This window comes from Lathyrus oleraceus, chromosome 7 (genome assembly GCF_024323335.1).
Source record: "Lathyrus oleraceus cultivar Zhongwan6 chromosome 7, CAAS_Psat_ZW6_1.0, whole genome shotgun sequence".
NCBI classification, from domain to species: domain Eukaryota; kingdom Viridiplantae; phylum Streptophyta; class Magnoliopsida; order Fabales; family Fabaceae; genus Lathyrus; species Lathyrus oleraceus.
In genome coordinates this window covers 322,871,220-322,892,359 of record NC_066585.1, presented here as the reverse complement: position 1 = coordinate 322,892,359, position 21,140 = coordinate 322,871,220, and positions in this window count along the sequence as shown.

Below are 21,140 nucleotides of genomic sequence, written 5' to 3'. Positions count from 1 at the left end.
AGTCGTCCCCAAGTTTTCCCATTTTGGTCCTTTATATAGTGCTCCTTTAGGTCTTGGTGGTTGAGATATTCAAGTAAGACTTGGTTTGAATGAGGAATCCGTGGGAGTAAGTTTGTTGGAGGGAATTTAGGCACGTTTGGGTGCCTGTGATTGACTGTTTCAAAGCGCATATTGTGGTCGCGTGACGCTCGTCATGGGCTTGTGATGCTCGTCATGGGCTTGTGACGGTCGTCACAGTCTGGGTCGTGACGAGCGTCATGAATCTGTGACGGTCGTCACATCAACAAATTCTGCATAATCTGGTTTTCTACTCTTTGTTGTGCTTTCTCATCTGTTTCTTCTTCTTTTTCTTCCTTTTCTTCATTTTTCTCATTAATCCATGGAGATTTAAACACCTGCAAAAACAACACGAATACTTGCATAATAATTGGGATATTAATAAAAATGGTATGATCTTTGAATGTAAATCAAGGCAAATATCTGATGTGTTTTTGCGTTATCATCCACACACATCCAAAATTTACTAAATTTAGCAATTTGCATTGCATGCTTACATGGGCGTGTGATAGGCCCACCAAATGATGTATTCAGATCTAAAATTGCTTGTGCATCATGTTAAAATCATGTCATGTGGCCATGCAATTGAATTTGAAATGTGAAGGTGAAATTCATCCAAATGGCCCTCTGAAAAGAACCCATGCGCAAGTCCTTCATTCCTTGTCCAAATCAGATGATCTTGGACTTTTTAGAAAGGTGAGATAAAGGGGAACAACTTTCATGTTAAACACTTTTCATTTGAAGCTTGGATCATGATTAATTTTGATTTGGAAGTTTGGAAAATCAAACATATTTGAAAAGTTTCTATGGACTTAAAATTAAAAAAATTCCTTCATCAAAGTTATATCCCTTTCAAACCTATTAAATTTGGTCATAAATTTGACCTCATTTGGATTTGGCATGAAGGAGTTATGCATTTTAGAAGTTGAGGAAAATTACTTGTTCAATGGTAATAACCCAAAATGACCTATAATCTTTCCTATTGGTACATGCATTTGCAAGTTAAATTTGAACTTATTCCAAACATACAAGTTTAAAAGGACATCTTTAGTTGTATCATGGAACTTGAATGGCTTTAATATCATAAAAATTGAGCAAGTTATGGTCCTTTGAAGTTGACCTCCTAACTAGGGTTTAGACAAAATGACCTATAATCTTTCACCATAAAAAGACTTTCCAAGAAAAAATAGGTCTTGACTTCAACATGAAAGTTTTTCTGAATGTCATAAGGAGTAACGTTTCTCTTGAAATATTGTAGAAGATAGGGTCTAGCGAACCCCAATTTTGACAAGTTGACTTTCTTTGGTCAACCACCATGAACCATCTTGCAAACTTGACATTCTCTTGATATTTGGGACTCATGGAGGATCATATATATGTAAGATGATGTAATATGAGTTATCCCTTGAAATATTTGATTAAATGATGAAGAAATTTGTTGAGGAAGTCACACAAGATACCCAGATGAATTAGGGCTTCCAAGGGAAACAAGCTTCAAACTCTTGATGAATTATTGATCAAAATGACATGTGAAGACCATAGGGATCCATATATGATGTCTAGAATCTTTTTGAACTATATCTTCATTATTCTCATTGCATTGAGGGTCTCAAACCCTAGATATGAGCCTGATGAGGCATTGGTGGACACACACACTACCTACAAAAGCCACAACTATACATTGACATATTTTTGGTATTTTGGTTAGTAAATAATGAAAAACAAAGTATGATACAATCAAATGCGCTTGGTGATCTCTTCCAATGCAAACCCAATGAATGAGGGGTAAGGAGGATGCTAAGGTGTGATCCCAAAGCCACTGCACATGATGAGATAGCATGAGGGATCTTAGGGTCAAAATTGGGGTCTTACAACTGCCCCTATTTAAGGACATTCTAATTGAGGATGTGAAGGTTAAAATCTTAATATCAACTCAGTAGAATGGAGTTAAATACAACATATAGAAACAAATTTTGGTCCCTAAGAGACCTCATGATGCATATGATATGAATGTTAAAAATAATCTCTTTGGGAAAAAATTGCCACAAAGAAAAGGAATCCGGAGAGACTGAAAGTCCACAGGAGCATAATGCATTCCATAAGGAAAACTCACTGGGGAGACAGAGACTTTGGGGATAAATTATTGTGCGTATGTCAGGCTACGACTTGAAAACTACTGAAGACATGAGAGGGATTTTATGAAAATAAATCAATGGAAAGACTCGGTTGGGGAAAAAGAGAAAATATGCAGCGGAAACGGGTAAATCAGAACAAAACTAAAATACTCGTACCAAACAGGGTACTAGCGACTTCATTGAGGAAATACGCGCTCAAACTCAACTAGGGAAGAATGAAATTCAACACAAGAGTACCAGAGATATATTATCTATTACCGGTTACTGGGTAGAAAGATAATATACTCTAACAGAGGGACTTCCGTTACCGGTTAGGATAATCATATCAAGGATGACTTATTGAGGAAAAAGAGGTGTATTCGTTACCGGTCACTGGGTAAGAATAACCTGCTGGGGAGAATATTAAATAGGGTTTACAACTACCGGTTACTGGGCAGAAGACCAAGAAAGAGAATATCAGTTACTGGCTAAAGTGAATATATGAAGGATAGACTCAGAGGAAGAATATCCGTCATCGGTTAGGATGAACATATCAAGGATAGACTGCCGAGAAAAAGTAGGAATTATATCAATCAATTACTGGATAGAATATGAAAAGAGAATATTTATCACCGTTTAAGATGAACATATCAAGGATAGACTCAACAGGGGAAAACAGGATTTACAACTACTTGTTACTGGGCAGAAGACCGCAAAAAGGAGAAAATCCGTCATCGGTTAAGATGAACATATCAAGGATTAACTCTCTGGGGAATGAAATAGGGATTACAACTATCTTTTTACTAGGTAGAAAACCACAAAGGGAGAGTATCTGTCATCGGTCAGGATGAACATATCAAGGATAGACTGCCCGGGGAAACGTAAAAATAAATCCACTGGAGAAAGCAAAGGAAGTAGATTACCTTTTACCGGGTATTGGGCAAAAGTAAAGTACTCAAAAATCGAGAAGAATATTGCCAGTTACTGGGTAATAGACTCTCAAGGGACCAAAAGTATCTATCTTGGTAAGAGCTAGAAAGAAACGGTCAAACAAGGACTCAACCCAAATGAGGATATAAGTCAAGGGGAGTGGTTCCATCCAGATAATTAACTAGGGTGGAAACTGAAATAATAATCATCCACGAGGAAATAACTTAGTGGGGAATGAGAAAGGTTAAACTCTTTCTGCTTAAGGGGTTGACGCTCTACGATTGAAAGATGACAGACGCACCAAATCTGCATGGAGAAATAATATCACCAAAACAACGAATAAGAATAATTAAATGCAATAAAAATGTATAATGAAATATCTGATGTATGAATATGTATGTATATGATTGATGATTATGCTGACAAAATAATCACAAAGGATACATATATCACAGATTTGAATCACTACTGCAACACTCGACTAATCTCAACAAGATGGAAACACCGACTGGAGAAAAATGTTGGGGATTAACATAAATAATCTGGAATTGAATATCTCAATCTTGGCTGGGGAAAGAGAAAAGATATGTTGAGGATCCAAGCTGTCAACTCTGCGGGGAATTTTAGGTCAACACTATATCAAATGAGAGACAACCTCATAGGGTACCAAATCAAATACTGCTCAGAATCAACATTGTCGTATCTAAGGGTGAACTCCATCGGGGAGTACAAGAGATAAAACTCTGCACAGAGCAACTAGGCAAATTGCTGAGGTTGTGAGCCTACAACTTAGCTGGGGAAAAAGTTTTGCAAAAGGGACTCATCACCAACTCAACTCTACTAGGGATAAATGATAAATTATTTGGAAAAAAAACCAAACCAACTGCTTGGGGAAGACCAACAAGACTTCGCACTTCAAGACTTACCTATTCTCAGACTGCTATTGATATTCCTTACTGAAATCGTTTTCTTTTAAAGTAATTTCTTTCATTATTTAAAAAAATGATTTTTATTTATTAATTTATTTCAAAGTTATCATCATAAAAATTCAATTTTATTTAGCAGAAGTAAATAAGAGTAGAAACAATTGGATAAAAAGCTCAACTTTATTTAATAGAATGGTAGTCTGTAAATGACAAGACTCCATAGATCTTTACAAAAGTTGAAAATTGTAACTTACATGGAAAAGGGATACATTAAATACAATGATCACTACTTTTCCTACAAACTTCAATAGCCATTGTGCTCTTGGCTTTGGTTGAGAATGATGAATCAGAATAAAATGACCTGCTCAAAACTGCTCAAATGATCAGGACCAACCAAATGCAGTTACTTGCCATAATCCCTAATTTTTGCATAGATTTCCCCAAGGTGGGGTACTCAATCTATTAGGATTTTTTTTCTGTTTTATGTCTCTAACTTTTGCCTGGATCGCCCTTTCGGGTTTTCAATCCACCAAGATGCTCGTTTTTGCCTAAGCCGCCATTTCGGGTTTTCAACTTAGCGAGTTGTTCTTTTATTTTTAGGCTAAGTATTTCTTGACTTCATCGACATTCACAAGACGAGTGAACTCTTCACCATCCATAGTTGTAAGAATCAAAGCACCGCCTAAAAAGGCTCTCTTAACAACATATGGGCCTTCATAATTAGGAGTCCATTTACCCCTAGCATCAGGTTTGAAAGATAGAATCTTCTTGAGCACAAGGTCACCTTCTCTGAACACATGAGGCCTGACCTTCTTATCAATTTTTTTTTCATTCTCTGCTGATATAACTGACTATGACACATGGCAGTCAATCTCTTCTCTTCAATCAAATTCAGCTGATCATATCTGGTCTTGCACCATTCAACTTCTGTCAACTTGGCTTCCATCAAGACACACAATGACGGGATCTCAACCTCCACTGGGAGCATAACTTCCATACCATAAACGAGAGAGAAAGGGGTTGCCCCTGTTGAAGTACGGATGGATGTACGGTACCCATGCAAATAAAATGGGAACATCTCATGCCAATCTTTATACGTCACAACCATCTTTTGAATGATATTCTTGATGTTCTTATTCGCAGCTTCAACAACCCCATTCATCTTGCGTATGTAAGGAAAAGAATTATGGTGTGCAATCTTGAAGTATTTACAAAGAGCTTCCACCATATTATTATTCAAGTTCGATTCATTATCAGTAATGATCTTACTTGGAACACCATAACGACATATAATTTGATTCTTGATAAACCTTACAACAACTTGCTTTGTTACATTTGTGTACGATGTCGCTTCCACCCATTTTGTGAAGTAGTCGATAGCCACCAGAATGAAATGATGCCCGTTTGATGCTTTGGGCTCAATCATACCAATCATATCAATTACCCACATGGAGAATGTCCATGGAGAGGAAATGACATTCAACAGTGTCAAAGGAACACAAACTTTATCTGCATAAATTTGACACTTGTGGCATTTCTTCACAAACTTGCAACAGTCAGATTCCATTGTTAGCCAATAGTAACCTGCTCTCAACATCTTCCTTTCCATAGCATGTCCATTGGAATGAATACCAAAGGAACCTTCATAGACTTCAGTCATCAATAAGTCTGCTTCATCTCTATCCACGCATCTGAGCAAAACCATATCGAAATTTCTCTTGTAAAGCACATCACCATTAAGGTTGAAGTTTCCAACTAATCTCCTCAAAGTCTTCTTATCTTTCCAAGATGCCCTAGACGGGTAAATATGGCTTTGGAGGAAACCTTTGATATCAAAATACCATGGGTTTTCTTCATTGACTTCTTCAACAGCAAGTACATGAGCTGACATATCAAGACTCATCACATTCAAATTGGGAACCTCATTCAAAAATTTCACCCTAATCATTGAAGCCAACGTTGCAAGAGCATCTTCCATCCGATTTTCATCTCGAGGGATATGATGAAACTGAACCTTTGTAAAGAAAATTGAAATCCTCCTCGCATAGTCTCTATATGGTATCAAACCGGGTTGATTCGTCTTCCATTCGCCTTTGATCTGGTTCACAACCAAAGTCGAATCTCTATAGACATCAAGATATTTAATTATGAGATTAATGACCTCCTCAAGCCCCATAGTGAAAGCTTCATACTCAGCCATATTGTTTATACACTTGAAAGTTAATCTAGCTGTGAACGGAAAATGAGTGCCTTGAGGAGTAATAATCACTGCCCCAATGCCATTACCATATGAATTAACAGCTCCATCAAATACCATGCCCCAACGGGAACCAAGTTTTGTCCCTTCTTCAACCAATGGTTCATCACAATCTTTCATTTTTAGGTACAAGATCTCTTCATCAAGAAAATCGTATTGCACTGACTGGTAAGCTTCATTTGGTTTGTGATCCAGATGGTCAACCAAGACACTACCTTTGATAGCTTTTTGAGATTGGTATTCGATATCATACTCGGATAACAACATCTACCAACGGGAAACTCTCCCAGTTAAAGTAGGCTTCTAAAAAATGTACTTGATTGGATCCATTTTTTATATCAACCAAGTAGTATGATTCAACATATACAGGCACAAACGCTTAGCAGCCCAAGCCAATGCACAACATGTCTTCTCAAGTATAGAATACCGAGTCTCACAGTCGGTGAACTTCTTACTGAGGTAGTAAATTGCATACTCCTTCTTCCCAGATTCATCTTGCTAGAATACAGTTCATACTCTCATCAAGCACAGTCAATCACAAGACTGATCTTTCTGAAGAAGCTTGAAAATAGACGCACATGTGGCAGTCATATGCGATATAAATCTTGAGATATAATTCAAACGGCCGAGAAAACCTCTGACTTTCTTCTCAGTTTTGGGCGCAGGCATTTCTTGTATTGCTTTGACCTTGGCAGGATCAACTTCAATAGCCTCCTCGCTGACAATAAATCCCAACAGCTTACCAGAGCGAACACCAAAAGTAGACTTATTGGGATTCAAGCGGAGTTTGTACTTCCTCAAATGCTGGAATAACTTCAACAAATGCTCAACATGTCCTTCTTCATCACTTGATTTGGAAATCATATCATCAATATAAACTTCAATCTCTTTATGCATCATATCATGAAAAAGAGTGGTCATAGCTCTCTGGTATGTTGCACCAGCATTCTTTAAGCCGAAAGGCATCATTCTATAACAGCATGTTCCCTAGGGTGTAATGAATGTGGTCTTCTCCATATCTTCAGGTACCATCTTGATCTGATTATAAACGGAAAATACGTCCATAAACGAAAAGACTTTGTATTTAGTTGTATTGTCTACCAACATATCAATGTGTGGCATAGGAAAATCATCTTTTAGACTAGCTTTGTTCAAATCTCTATAATCAACACACATACGAACTTTTCCATCTTTCTTCGGAACATGCGTAATATTGGCCACCCACAGCGGATATTCAAAGGTAACAAGAAAACCAACATCAATCTGCTTTTGCACTTCCTCTTTGATCTTAATTTCCATGTCAGGATGAATCCTTCTCAACTTCTGCTTGACCGACGGGCATTCTGGCTTCAACGAGAATCTATACTCCACAATCTCAGAATCCAAACCAGGCTTGTCTTGATAGGACCAACCAAACACATCGGAATACTCTGGAAGAAGATCAATCAATCCCTTCTTAGCCTCTGGACACAGTTGAGACCCAATCTTGACTTCCTTCACATCATCTTCGAAACCCAAGTTGACTAATTCAATCTGCTCTTCGAACGGCTGAATAGATTTTTCTTTATGCTCAAGTAAACGAGATAAATCATCAGATACCTCTTCATCATCAGTCTCTTCCTCAGCTTCGAACACAGGGAAATCAAAGTTTGGAGAGGGAGTATGATCATTGTATTCAATAGGTTTGAGAACCAACCTGCATAATGATTTGATATTTTGATTTTAGAGAATTGAATTGTGACCAAATATTATACAGATGGAAGATTGTTACTTATTCATGTTTTTTATGATTACCATTTTCAGAAAAGCGAAAAGTAAAAACAAAACATCATAGATGTGGATGAATAAAATTGTATTTTATTGATGATAATAGAAATGCCCAACAATGTTCACTTCTCCCTTAGGCATAGGAGAAGGATTTTTCTTAAAAATGAAAAACAAATTACTTAGAGCGATGAATAATAGTAGGAACACCAACAACAACCCAATTGTTGCAAGTCTGGCCATGCATCACAAAGTTGGCGCAAGCTTCATCTTCATCTTCATTGTCCTCAATCACAACAACTGAGTGTTGATCATTCCCATGAATGAACCCTCCTTTATGAAAACTCGATTTCAGATCATCAGGTTTGACGTTGAGCGACCCTGGTTGAAATCCCAATCTGGCCCTATTCTTTTTCTCAACAATCTCCACCACACGACCCCACTGATCAACGTTTCCAGCCTCAATAGCCCTTCGTTCATCTTTTACAGAAGACATGGGTGCCCTAGTTTTCTTCTCCTCAGCAATAGACAAGGCTTGGAACGGTGTTCCAACCTCCTCCTCAGCATCAACATATGAAAAATATGACAAATGGCTTACCAATAGTTCCTTCTCTCCACCAACAACGATAAGCTTGTCGTTCTTCACAAATTTTAGCTTCTGGTGTAGAGTAGACGTTACAACCCCTACTTCATGAATCCATGGATTTCCCAATAAACAACTGTAGGCCGAGTGGATATCCATTACCTGGAAAGTAATTTGGAAATCACTCTGACCTATCTTAATTAGAAGATCCACTTCACCAATGACAACTTTACGAGAACCATCAAACAGTTTGACAACTACGTCGCTATACCTCATTAGGGCTCCTTGATAAGAAGGTCTTGACAAAGTTGATTCTGAAAGCACATTAAATGATGAACTAGTATCAACCAAAACATTGGACAGAGCATCCTCCTTGCAATTCATAGAAATATGGAGCGCCAAATTATGATTTCTGCCTTCTTCAGGAAGTTTTTCATCACAAAAGCTCAAATTATTGCAAGAAGTAATATTTGCAACAATGTGGTCAAACTGATCCACAGTCACATCATGGTCAACGAAAACCTGCTCTAGCACTTTCTACAACGCCTCCCTATGTGCTTCAGAGTTCATTAGCAATGACAGCATGACGATCTTTGACGGAGTTTGGAGCAGCTGCTCCACAACATTGAACTCACTTTTCTTAATGAATTTCAACACTTCATCATCATCATTAGGCTTTAGTTTGTTGGATTCACCAGACTGACACACTGAAGTACTAACTACATTTTCTACTGGAATCTCTGCCTTCTTACTGGCTGCAGCATCTTCTACCTCTCTTGGAAAAACCAGACCAAACATACAACCACTACGGATCACCTTTTCAATATCAGTAATATTCACCACAGAATCTGCAACTCATAGAGGAACATCTTGACCGTTCTCTATCATTGTGGCGTTCTACTAATAAGGCATATCTGTATCGGATGCATACGGAACAAGGCCCGCTAACCGTATAACCAACAACGATACCGATCTATCGACATTGTTGTTGTTGCTGCTATCAAACTGGATAACTACCCGCTCGAGGGTCTTGAATACTGGCACGATCACATTCACATCATATATATATCTCGACTGGCAAATCTGAATAAGTCATTCATCCATCAACCTCTGAATATCCCTCTTGATAATAACACATCCTCGAGGGTTCACACTGCATATCACACAACCATCATGGTCATGCTCACAGTCACTGACCAAACAAATATCTTTATGAATTGCCACCAACGATTGTCTGATATGGAGGACATCATAAACCTTGTACTCACAAGGACAACCATCTACCATGTTGACAGAAGCATTACCATTAGCAGGCAACAAATTAGATTTCACATTACGCCATCGGTCTTCAAAGGACAGCACCCCACTCTTCACAAGCTTTTGTACTTCATACTTCAACGGATAACATCAGCTTGCGTCGACATCTTTCTAGCATACATAACGAGATGACTGAGGGGACAAGTATTCCCTTTATACTTTTCAAATTCAAGAACTTTGAACTTCATCGGGACCTTAACATTGGGAACCAAGCAAAATTCCGCAACACTCTGACCAAACAAATCCTTTCCGCTCAAGGTCTTCAACTCCTTTCGCAGCTTAAGGAATTGGTCTTTCATTTCATCCATCTTCTCATAGATATCCGGACCCTTAGACGACTCAGAATGGTAATTGGTATCCTCAACATGAGGCAGGGTATGAACAACCGGGGGCGGCATAGACATGACCGGGCTAGATGCCGACATGGAAGCAAAAGTAGGCGCAAAACCCTCGAGCATAAAGTTTGGCGGCATTCCCAACGGGAATCTGGAAGGCATGGCAGGAGAAAACTTAGTAGTAGCAACAGGAATGATTAAGGTAGCAACCTTTGAAGTGACAGTCCTTTGACGAGGAGGAGTTGCAGGCGTTGGATAATATTGACTCTGAGAAGCTAGAACTGACTCCATCATGGCAGTTAGGCGGGCGATCTCGTCCTTTAGTTCTCTGTTCTCTTATTCCAAGTGCTCCATGATTCTCGGATGATTGGCACGGGTATTGTATCGATGAGTCAGTTTGGCTGAAGCGCAAAAGAATAACCAATGAGACATCTGGCAGAAGAAAACCTGATATGCAAATGATGCATGAAATATAATGCTTTGATTGTTTTTATTTTCAAGGAACATTCTTTTTTATTTGCAAAATAAATAATAATAACAATTGCACAATCTAGATTGACCATAAAAATCTCTTTTATTTATATAATTGGAAGGATTACACTGAGTATAATTTCAGAAACCAAAATACAAAATACAAGAGAAAAGGAAACTAATAATCCTAAGGATACCCTAACAATAGTGGTGTCGGATGATCTGGTTGCAGGCGCATACTTCCTTCAAATGCGTTGGATCTCGGACTAAAAAGAAGTCTTCATCTGAGCCTTCTTAAGGACAAACTGATCAACAATCTTCTTCCAAGCACCGGAAGGATGAGGCATACTAGAGGAAGATGAAACATTTGGCTCTCTTTGTCTCTTCACTACTCGGTCTTCAAGAAGCTTAATAAGTGCATCCTTATCCTTAGACTCAAGCTGCAACTCCTCATGCTTTCTGCTCAAAGCATGGAACCACTCTTCACACATATCCTTCTCTTGCTTCATCTTGGAGGGTGCATCTTCCAACTCCTCTACATCTTGGTGAAGGAGAGTTGATGGTTCAACCACAACCATAGACATAGGTCTCTCAGAATCATACAACATCTTCAATTCCAAAGCTCTCTTCTTCACCCAAGTAGTGTAAGCTTCCAAAGCTCCACAGTTGCACGGACCAAGCTTGGATCTTGCTTTCCTATGCACATTATGCCAAGCACGTATCATCTTCTGCTTCAAATGTTGGGGATCTTTACCCTATTGATAGAAAATACCTTCTAACCGAGTGTTATTAGGTTTGTCTCTCAAGGGGAACCCAAGTTGATGGAGAGCTAAAGCAGGGTTGTAGTTGATTCCTCCTTGTGTACCAATGAGAGGCACATTAGATAATTCACCACAACAATCAATAATACCCAAGCTACTCATTGAATAATCATACCAAACTATATCATCATTAGTGAGAGACATAAGTCTCTGAGACCACCGTAGACATTGTTTGTTCTCCACAAAAGTAGGCGTCTGATGCAAGTGTGAAATAAACCACTTGTACAGAAGAGGAACACAACATACAATTGTTCCACCACCTTTAGAATTCCTCAAATGCAAAGATAAGTACATATCACCTAACAGAGTGGGCATAGGATTCCCAATCAAGAAAATTCTAATGGTGTTAACATCAACAAAATCGTCAATGTTAGGGAATAAAGCTAAACCATAGATGAGAAACACAAAGATAGCTTCAAAAGAATCCACACTACTGGCTTGAGCAAAGGCAGTAGCTTCCTTGATGAGGAACTCAGAAGTCAACCCAAACATTCCTCCTTTCTTCACCCAATGAGCCACAATTTCATACTTCTTCAGATGAAGAGCTTCGGCTATAAGATGAGATATGGGAATCTCCTCCAATCCACTAAAAGGCACTTTGTTAGAAACAAGTGTTCCCAAGAGATGGGTATACTCCTCTAACGTATGTGTAGCGGGAAATTCATGATCATCAAGCTATGGACAAGCTAGACATAAAATAAACAAGAGTCGCCACCGCGCTTTTATTGTTTCCAAGGGAAAGGGGAAAATTACGAACAAAACCCAAAAAGAAGAAGTTTTCAAATCAAAACTAATAAAATGCCAGAGATTACAGGTAAGGCGGTTGGTTACATAGAGGGAAGGTGTTAGCATCCAAAGTGTCCTAGGTACGCCTAGGGAGCCCTTTTTTTGTGTGCATATGTGTTTTTGTACAAATGATGTTTGCAAACAAATAGAATGGGGGGATGAGAAAAGAATCCATTAATTATATTATTGTGTTTAACAAGACCTTCAGACTTGTGCCTACGTATCAACAGAAAAATGAAGGATCAAAACCTCATAGTTCGTGGTATCAATTTCAAAATGGATGCATTGTTTTTTAATGATGTATTAGATGAAGTTTCAAATCATAAGCACTTGGTTACATGAAAGTATGCATTGGCCAAGTCCTTTGCATAGGGAATTTTGCCTAAATTTTAAGTCTAATTGTCTCAGATTAAACCAACAGTCCACACAAGATATTTTTTAGGATTTTTGTTCTTATTATGTACATTAATGGTCAAAGATCACACAAACAACACAATATACACAAACAAAATCTATCACACAATATGGTCCAAGTGGACAAAGTCAAAGGACATTAACATAAACAAATAGAATGGTATGAATAATGGCAAATGAATAAAGCTAAAAAATAAAGTGCATTAAAATAAAGGACTTGAAATTTAATGTTAGTTGTTAATAAGTTAGAAGTTAGTATTGCTTTTGCTTGTTCTCTTTTGTTTAAGTCATTCTTTGGAGAACACTCAACCCACTTATCACAAGCATGGATCCTTGAACCAAGACATCTTCCAAAGGAAGGAAAAAAGGCCAAGTTTCCACACAATACCATGAAAGAAGGGAGACTTACAATCTCACTAACTAGAAAGTTATGCCTTTGTGTCAAAACTTAGCGTTATGTTAAGCATTCGTAATTGGACTTATGTAGAAGTCACAACTATTTGAGGTCGGGCAATAGAATTTTGGTGTTAGTGCATGTTAGAGACATAGTATGATGAACTATGCTCATGAAACATACCACACACAAAAAGAATATGCAAAGTGGGGGACCTAATCTCATCCATACTTATGTTGATTTTGGAATCAACTAGCCTTAGGATATTGAGATATCATAGGTCCATGACATGAATGCATAAAGAAGGGGAATGAGATGAAGAAGGAGGGGAAATGGATCAAACACAAATTGGACAAAGGAGGACTTTTACCAAGTTAAGATAATTCATTCATTTTGGGAGATGGAATGCACATTCCATCAATCCCCTAAATCCAATGATCTTAACCTAGGTCAAATCAACCTTGACCAAGGCCCAACAACACAAGTCAAACTTATAAAGTCAATTAAAATGGCTCTACACAATTAATTGGGCATTTAATCAATTAAAAATAGTAAAAATAATGCATTAAATTAAATATGGTTGGTCAATTTCCTAAAACCTCATCAAAACACCAAGAAATGGCCATGAGATTTATCATAGGTCAAACAAGGTCAAAGGACCTTGGAGAAAAAATTTCAGAATTTTTGGAAAATTGAAAGTATTTTTAAACAATTAAAAATATTCACAAAATCAATTAAATTATGAAAAATATTAATAATGATCCAAAAAATAATTTTAATTCAGAAAATGAAAGAGGATTTTATTTTTAAAAAACTGGTGAAACTCTCATATTATTTGGATCAATATTAAAATTAATATGAATTAATGATAATCAAAGGAATAAAAATGAAAATCAGATAATCAAAAAAACGTGGACCACTTGATCTGCCTAATTAATTGAGGTGGCAGATCAAGTGGTGGTGAGTGTGCGTTCCATGGTACGCTTGAGTCAAATGTCCACATGCCTGGTAATCACAATGTACGCTCCTGATTAAAACATTTTAAAACAGATCAATGGTTCTGATCACTTCCAGCTCATCGTCGGAGCTAAAGGTCGGTCATCTTCTCCGATGACCTTGGCCGGACTGGTTCAATCATCACCACATCATACATGAAAAAAAGGACATGATCTTAAAGATAAAATGGCGTAGATCACGAATATCACCTAAAACTTAACTAACTCTAAATATATAGAGAGATACGTGGAGTTGAATTTTGAGGTGTGTCAACTGAGTTGCTTCGATTTGACCTTAAAGCAACTCAATCTTCTTGCCTACATTGGTAGGACTTCAGACAACTAAGGATCCAAGAGAATTGATGAATATTAAGAGAGAATCGAAGAAAGAAAAATCTGGAAAATTACCTTCAATGTTGTGCAGAAATGGATCTCTCTTGCTTCAATTCGTGCTTGATCTTTCTTATGGAGCTTGTGGAAGTGGCTTAAGAGTAATGCAAAGCTTTGGATCCTGGAGTTTTGAATCTTGAAATAGTGAGATTCAAACTCAAATTTCAGTTGAAATTTCTCAGGTTTTCCTTTGAATTAAGAGGGTTTGGAAGATTTGGGGAAAAGTTGGCGCGCAAGGTCCTTTGAACTGAGGCCTTGGACCTCTATTTATAGCAATGATAAGTGTTATTTGCACACTTGAAAAATTCTCCAAATTTGGTAATGCAACGCACATACTTGCATGGGCATGTGCAGACCCAAGAGGCAATCCATTTAGGTCCACAATCAACTGAAATGAGGTCTGCATGAAGCTTGGATGGCAAGGCAAAGTTGTTTGAACATTGGAAGCATTGATCTTTCCAAATGATACATTCATGTTTAATCCATGTGCAAACCTATCAAACTTTGTTCATAATGAACGAATTAGGACTCTTTGGAAAGCTTATATCAAGAGGAACAACTATTATGTTAAACACTTTTCCATTTCGAACTTGTATCATGGGCAATTTTGATGTGGAAGTTTGGAAATTTCAACATGTCAAAATATTTTCTAAGTGTCAAGCCACATATTCAATTATTCCACCTTGCTTAACTTCTTATTTGAGCTCCAAATGAGAAAAGTGTATTCATAAAAGTTGTATACCATTAAAAAAACCTTCAAAATGGTCACCAATTTGACATCATTTGGATTTAGGATGAGTGATTTATGCATTTTTGAAGTTGAGGAAAATCACTTGTTCAATGGTATTGGTCCAAAATGACCTATAATGTATCCTCATGTCACTTGCTCATAAAAGTTGATTTAGCTCTCACTCCAAACATAAAAGTTAAAGTAGACATCTTGAATTTGATTGTGCAACTTGGAAATATTTCATCTCATAAAAATTTAGCAAGTTATGGCCTTGGGAAGTTGACTTTCAAATTAGGGTTTAGACAAAATGACCTATAATGTTTCGACATAGAAAATGACTTTCCAAGCAATGTTAGCTCTATACCCCAACATGAAAGTTGTTTGGAATGTCATTTATAGTAACGTTTCTCTTGGAAACATTTCCATAAGATGAAAATTGGTTAGTAAAAAAGGATAATATACAAGTATGATACAATCACATGGTGCTTGGTGATCTCTCCCAAAACAAACCCAATGAAAGAGGGGTAAGGAGGATACCAAGGTATGATCCCAATGCTAATTCATATGATGAGATTGCATGAGGAATATTAGGGTCAAAATTGGGGTCTTACAGCTGTCCCTATTTAAGGACATTCTTACTGAGGAGGTGAAGGTTAAAATCTTCATATCGGCTCAATTGAATGGGCTGAAATAACAACATATAGAAACAAATTTTGGTCCCTAAGAGAACTCTTGATGCATATGATATGAATGCAAAATAAAATTCTCTGTGGGGAAATGTTGCCATAAAGGAAAAGAAATCAGAGAGACCGAAGGTCTGCAGAAGCATAATGCATTCCGTAAGGAAAACTCACTAGGGAGACAGAGACTCTGAGGGGATAGAAGAGGTTGTGCGTAGGCCAGGATACGACTTAGAAAATCCTGGGAGACTAGAGGAATTCCATAAAAATGGAAAGACTCAACCGAAGGAACAAAGGAACATCTGCTGGGGAAACGAGTAGATCGGAATAAAACTGAAATACTCGAATCATGCAGGAAAAGCAATTTCACTACGGAAATATGCACTCAACTCAACTGGGGAAGAAATAAAATTCAATGCAGGAAGAGCAGAAATCTATTATCCACTACCTGTTACTGGGTAAGGAGATATATAAGGACTCTATCTCAGACTCGCTCGGACCGGGCTCTCTCTTTTCTTCTAGTTTTCAATCTACGGATTATTTTTTTATTAGTCAGAATTAATTTTTTTATTAACTTTGTAAAACTAATAGTTCTCTGTGAGCAAATTCTTTACTTTGAATAAATTTTGAATGATAGCAAATTGTGTGATCATCATCCAAATGTTGGCTGTGCATTATCTTACATGATTCATCTGTGTTTTTATCCCATTCTATTGTTGCATGACTGTACATAAAGACCCACATTGATAAATCTCTTAAAAGAACTCATAAAATCTATTTTGTGTCAGTATGTATCAACACAGAATCCTATGCATCGATCCATGCAGTATGTTGTAAACCATAAAATTCTTTTGTTCAGTATGTATCGATCCATACGAGTCATGTATCGATACATGGACAGGAAAAATGCTCTATGGATCGATCCATACGAGCCTTGCATCAATCCATGTTAGTTGAAATGTCCTATGTATCAATACATACGAATTATGCATCGATCCATGTTAGTTGAAAAGTCCTGTGTATCAATACATACGAATTATGCATCGATCCATGCTTACTTAATTTCCCCAAAAACTCATTAATCTTACAGTATGTATCGATGCATAACCTCATGTATCAATACATAAGTCTGTTTTATGTTCTAACAGCTTCTGTTTTGCATATATAAGAAATGTTGTGACAGTAGTGAAGAGAACGAATTCTTAGAGGGAAAAACAGTTGAGACACCAATCAAAGGAGTGTGTAGCAGCAATTGTTTGAGCAATTAGAAACCTGAAAGAGACTTCATCTTCTCCATCTTCTCAATCTCTTTTCTTCAAGAACATCAACACATAATCATTCTTGTTCTTTGGATTTAAAGGATCAACGAGATTACGTTCAGTGGTACGATTAAGGATCTAGCTGAGGTTTTCAGTGGAACGATCGAGGATCTAGCTGAGTTGAAGATTGAAGGGGGTTTCGAGGAAAAACCTACTGGTTTGTCCTTCAAGAACTGGAGTGTTCTTGCGGGTTTGTTAGTCACGTTTGCAGAACAGATTCAGCCGCAGCGTTGCGTTTGGAAATCAGGGGATTTCGCAAACAGGTCATGGAACCGGTGAATTGTTTGCAATTTCTTGCAGGAAATTCTTGATCGAGCTCAGATCAAGTGAAGGTTTTATACAAGAAGAAGATCTTGGGATTTAGAATTCTGTCTGTGTATTGAAACCTTGTATCAACGAATTCGGCATTATTGATAATTACAGTTCTCAATTTCATTTGAAATTGAGAGGGAGACGTACCCACACGCGAGGACGACATGGGGAACTTCCTTACCAAATCTCTGCGTATCGTATTCTTTCCTTATCTCTCTTTACGTTTTCAACAGTTTCGCAATTTCAGATAGTGTGTTGTGGCTGCACTTTTTGCGATACAATAGTGGCAAGAAAACTTCTTTAACCAAAGTCCACTATTGTTCATTATTGATCACATACACACCAACTGTTTGACAAAACTGTTAGCTGAATTTTATTCATTGGAATTAGGATTTAGTGATAAGTGCATTCAATTTGATAAGATTCTAGTGTTAATAATTTCTGTCTTTCTAATTCAAAATCCAGCAATAAATTCGCGTGTCCGGTTTTCTAGTAGCGGTTCAGAATAGATGGAAGTCGATTCGGGACTAAAATTTTCCGCTAAGTATCAATAGCTCTGATGAAATTTTAAATCCGTTTATTTTCAAAGAGGTGATCTATTCACCCCCCTCTCGATCACTAGCCACACCGTCTAACAAGTGGTATCAGAGCGCCGGTTCGCTGGTGCTCTGTGGCTGCCTGTAACAGTATGGATTCTGAACCAAAGGGGGCGTATAATAGAGCGCCTATTTTCAACGGTGAAAATTACGGCTACTGGAAAGACTGCATGCGAGTTCATATAAATTCTATGGATAGGCTAGTATGGGCTGCCATTGAAAATGGTCCTTTTCAAATTACTATGACAAATGCGGCTGGCGCCATAGTTCCTAAACCAGAAGCTGATTGGAATGAGAAAGATGAGAAAAAGTGGTCGTGTGATTGGAAAGCTCGAAATATGCTAATTTCAGCACTTGGCGTTGATGAGTATTATCGAGTATCTCATTGCACGACAGCTAAAGAAATGTGGGATGCTTTAGAAGTTGCCCATGAGGGTACTACTGAAGTAAAACAGTCCCGCATTAACACACTAAATCAAGAGTTTGAGCTCTTTCGCATGAAACAAGGAGAATCTATCTCCGACATGCAAAAGAGATTCACTCATCTCACTAATAGGTTGAATGCACTTGGAAAACCTGTTTCAAATGAAATTGCTACTAATAAAATTCTCAGGTGTCTTAGCAGGGAATGGCAACCTAAAGTAACAGCTATTAAGGAAGCCAACGATCTAACGAGACTTACGATTACAACTCTGTTTGGAAAGCTGGAAGAACATCAGCAAGCATTGGAAAGTCTTGAAAAATATGAGAACAAAAGTAAGAAGGAAAAGGAGAAGAAAAGAGACAAAGAGGGAGAGAAGAAGCCAATAGCTCTTGTGGCCTCTAGCTCTAAGTCCTCACGAAAAGAGCAAAGTGACAATGATTCTAGTAGTGACAAAGATTCGGATGATGAGGAAATGGGACTGTTTGTAAGGAGATATAATAGATTCATTCGAGAGAATGGAGTCAAGCATTCCGACAAAAACCTCATGAAGTTTCGAAGACAATCTACAGATGCGAAACAGGAAGAGAATAAGAAGAGTAGAGGAAGAGGATCTTGTTTTAATTGTGGTAAATCTGGACATTACAAAACAGACTGTCCTATGAAATATAAGGATCAAAGAAAAGCTTCACCAAAAGGGTACAACAAACAAAGAAGAGCTTACATTGCATGGGAAAGTGATAGTGATTCATCAAGCACACAAAGCTCAAGTGATAGTGATGAAACCGCAAATCTGTGCCTTATGGCTCAAACCAAAAATCTGTCCTACCACAAGAAGAAAAGCAATGACAAAAAGGTAAAACAAGCCTATTATAATAATTTCTCTTCTATGTCTTTTTCTGAACTGAAAATAGCTTTTGAAAAACTGCATAACGAAGCTGTAGATGCTTTTAAAAGACTATCTTCCGATAAACAAATTTTTTCATTTCTGGAAGGTAAAGTATACAAAGCTGAAAATGATTTAGAAGCGTTAAAAGCTAGTATTGCAGAAAATTCAAAAGATATTGACATTGATGGATGTAGTAAAGTTAGGTACTGTGACGCTTGTCATATTTGGCAAAAAGAGGTAAACACTCTCAAGGTCAAATTAGAAAAAGCGTTACAACCTAAGGTTACTTATGCCGTTGACTCTAGGTTGTTTAAGAAGTCGTTAAATCCACCATATGCAAAATACTCTTTCATTCCAAAGGATTTAATGAACAAGAATAAACAACCACATCATCATGGTTTATGTCATTATTGTTGTCGTGCTGGCCATACCATTGAGAAATGCAAGTTTAGGAGATTTCTTGTTCCTAAAGGTATTTATCAATGGAAGCCAAAAGGCAACCATGTTAGCACTTACCCACTTGGACCCAATGAAAATTGGGTACCAACTTCTCTCTTTTGATATTGTAGGATGAGTGCCTTGCTTCCGTAGATAGAAGGTGGTTTCTTGACAGCGGTTGCTCAAGGCACATGACCGGTAACATATCGCTTTTTATAGACTTCAAGGAAAAGAACAAGGGATATGTTACTTATGGAGACAATAACAAAGGAGCCATACTCGGCAAAGGTAGTGTAGGTAATCCCTCTACCACTACTATTTCTAATGTCCATCTAGTAGAGGGACTTAAACACAATTTGTTAAGCATAAGTCAATTGTGTGACAAGGGCTATAAAGTATCTTTCACAAAAACTTGTTGCATAATTGAACATGCTGAACAGAACGTTGTGTTTAAGGGTGTAAGAGTAAACAATATCTATATGCTTGATCTTTTTTATGTATCTTTAACAAGTACTAAATGTCTAGTTACCTTGAATGATGATTCTTGGCTTTGGCATAGACGTTTAGCGCATGTTAATTTCGATTTGCTTAATAAGGTTGTATCTAAGGATCTAGTAGTCGGTCTTCCAAAAATAAAATTTTCAAAAGACCACCTATGTGACGCGTGCCAAATGGGAAAACAAACAAGGGTCTCTTTCAAATCTAAAAATGTAATTTCAACTTCACGACCCCTTGAGCTTCTCCATATGGATCTCTTTGGACCTTCTAGGACAAAGAGCTTAGGTGGAAATTATTATGGTTTTGTAATTGTTGACGACTATTCTAGATTTACTTGGACTATATTCCTTCATAGCAAAGATGAAACTTTTTCTGCTTTTAAGAATTTTGCAAATCTGTCCCAAAACAAAATGAATTCCAAAATAGTTACAATCCGTAGCGATCATGGTGGTGAATTTCAAAACTATCACTTTGATAAGTACTGTGACAAGTATGGTATTGAGCATAACTTTTCAGCCCCTCGAACTCCACAACAAAATGGCGTTGTGGAGCGTAAAAATCGTGTTTTAGAGGAGTTGGCAAGAACAATGCTAAATGAGGGTGGATTACCAAAATACTTTTGGGCTGATGCAGTTAGCACAGCTTGTTATGTTTTAAACAGGATCTTAATTCGTCCTATTTTAAACAAAACCCCTTATGAGCT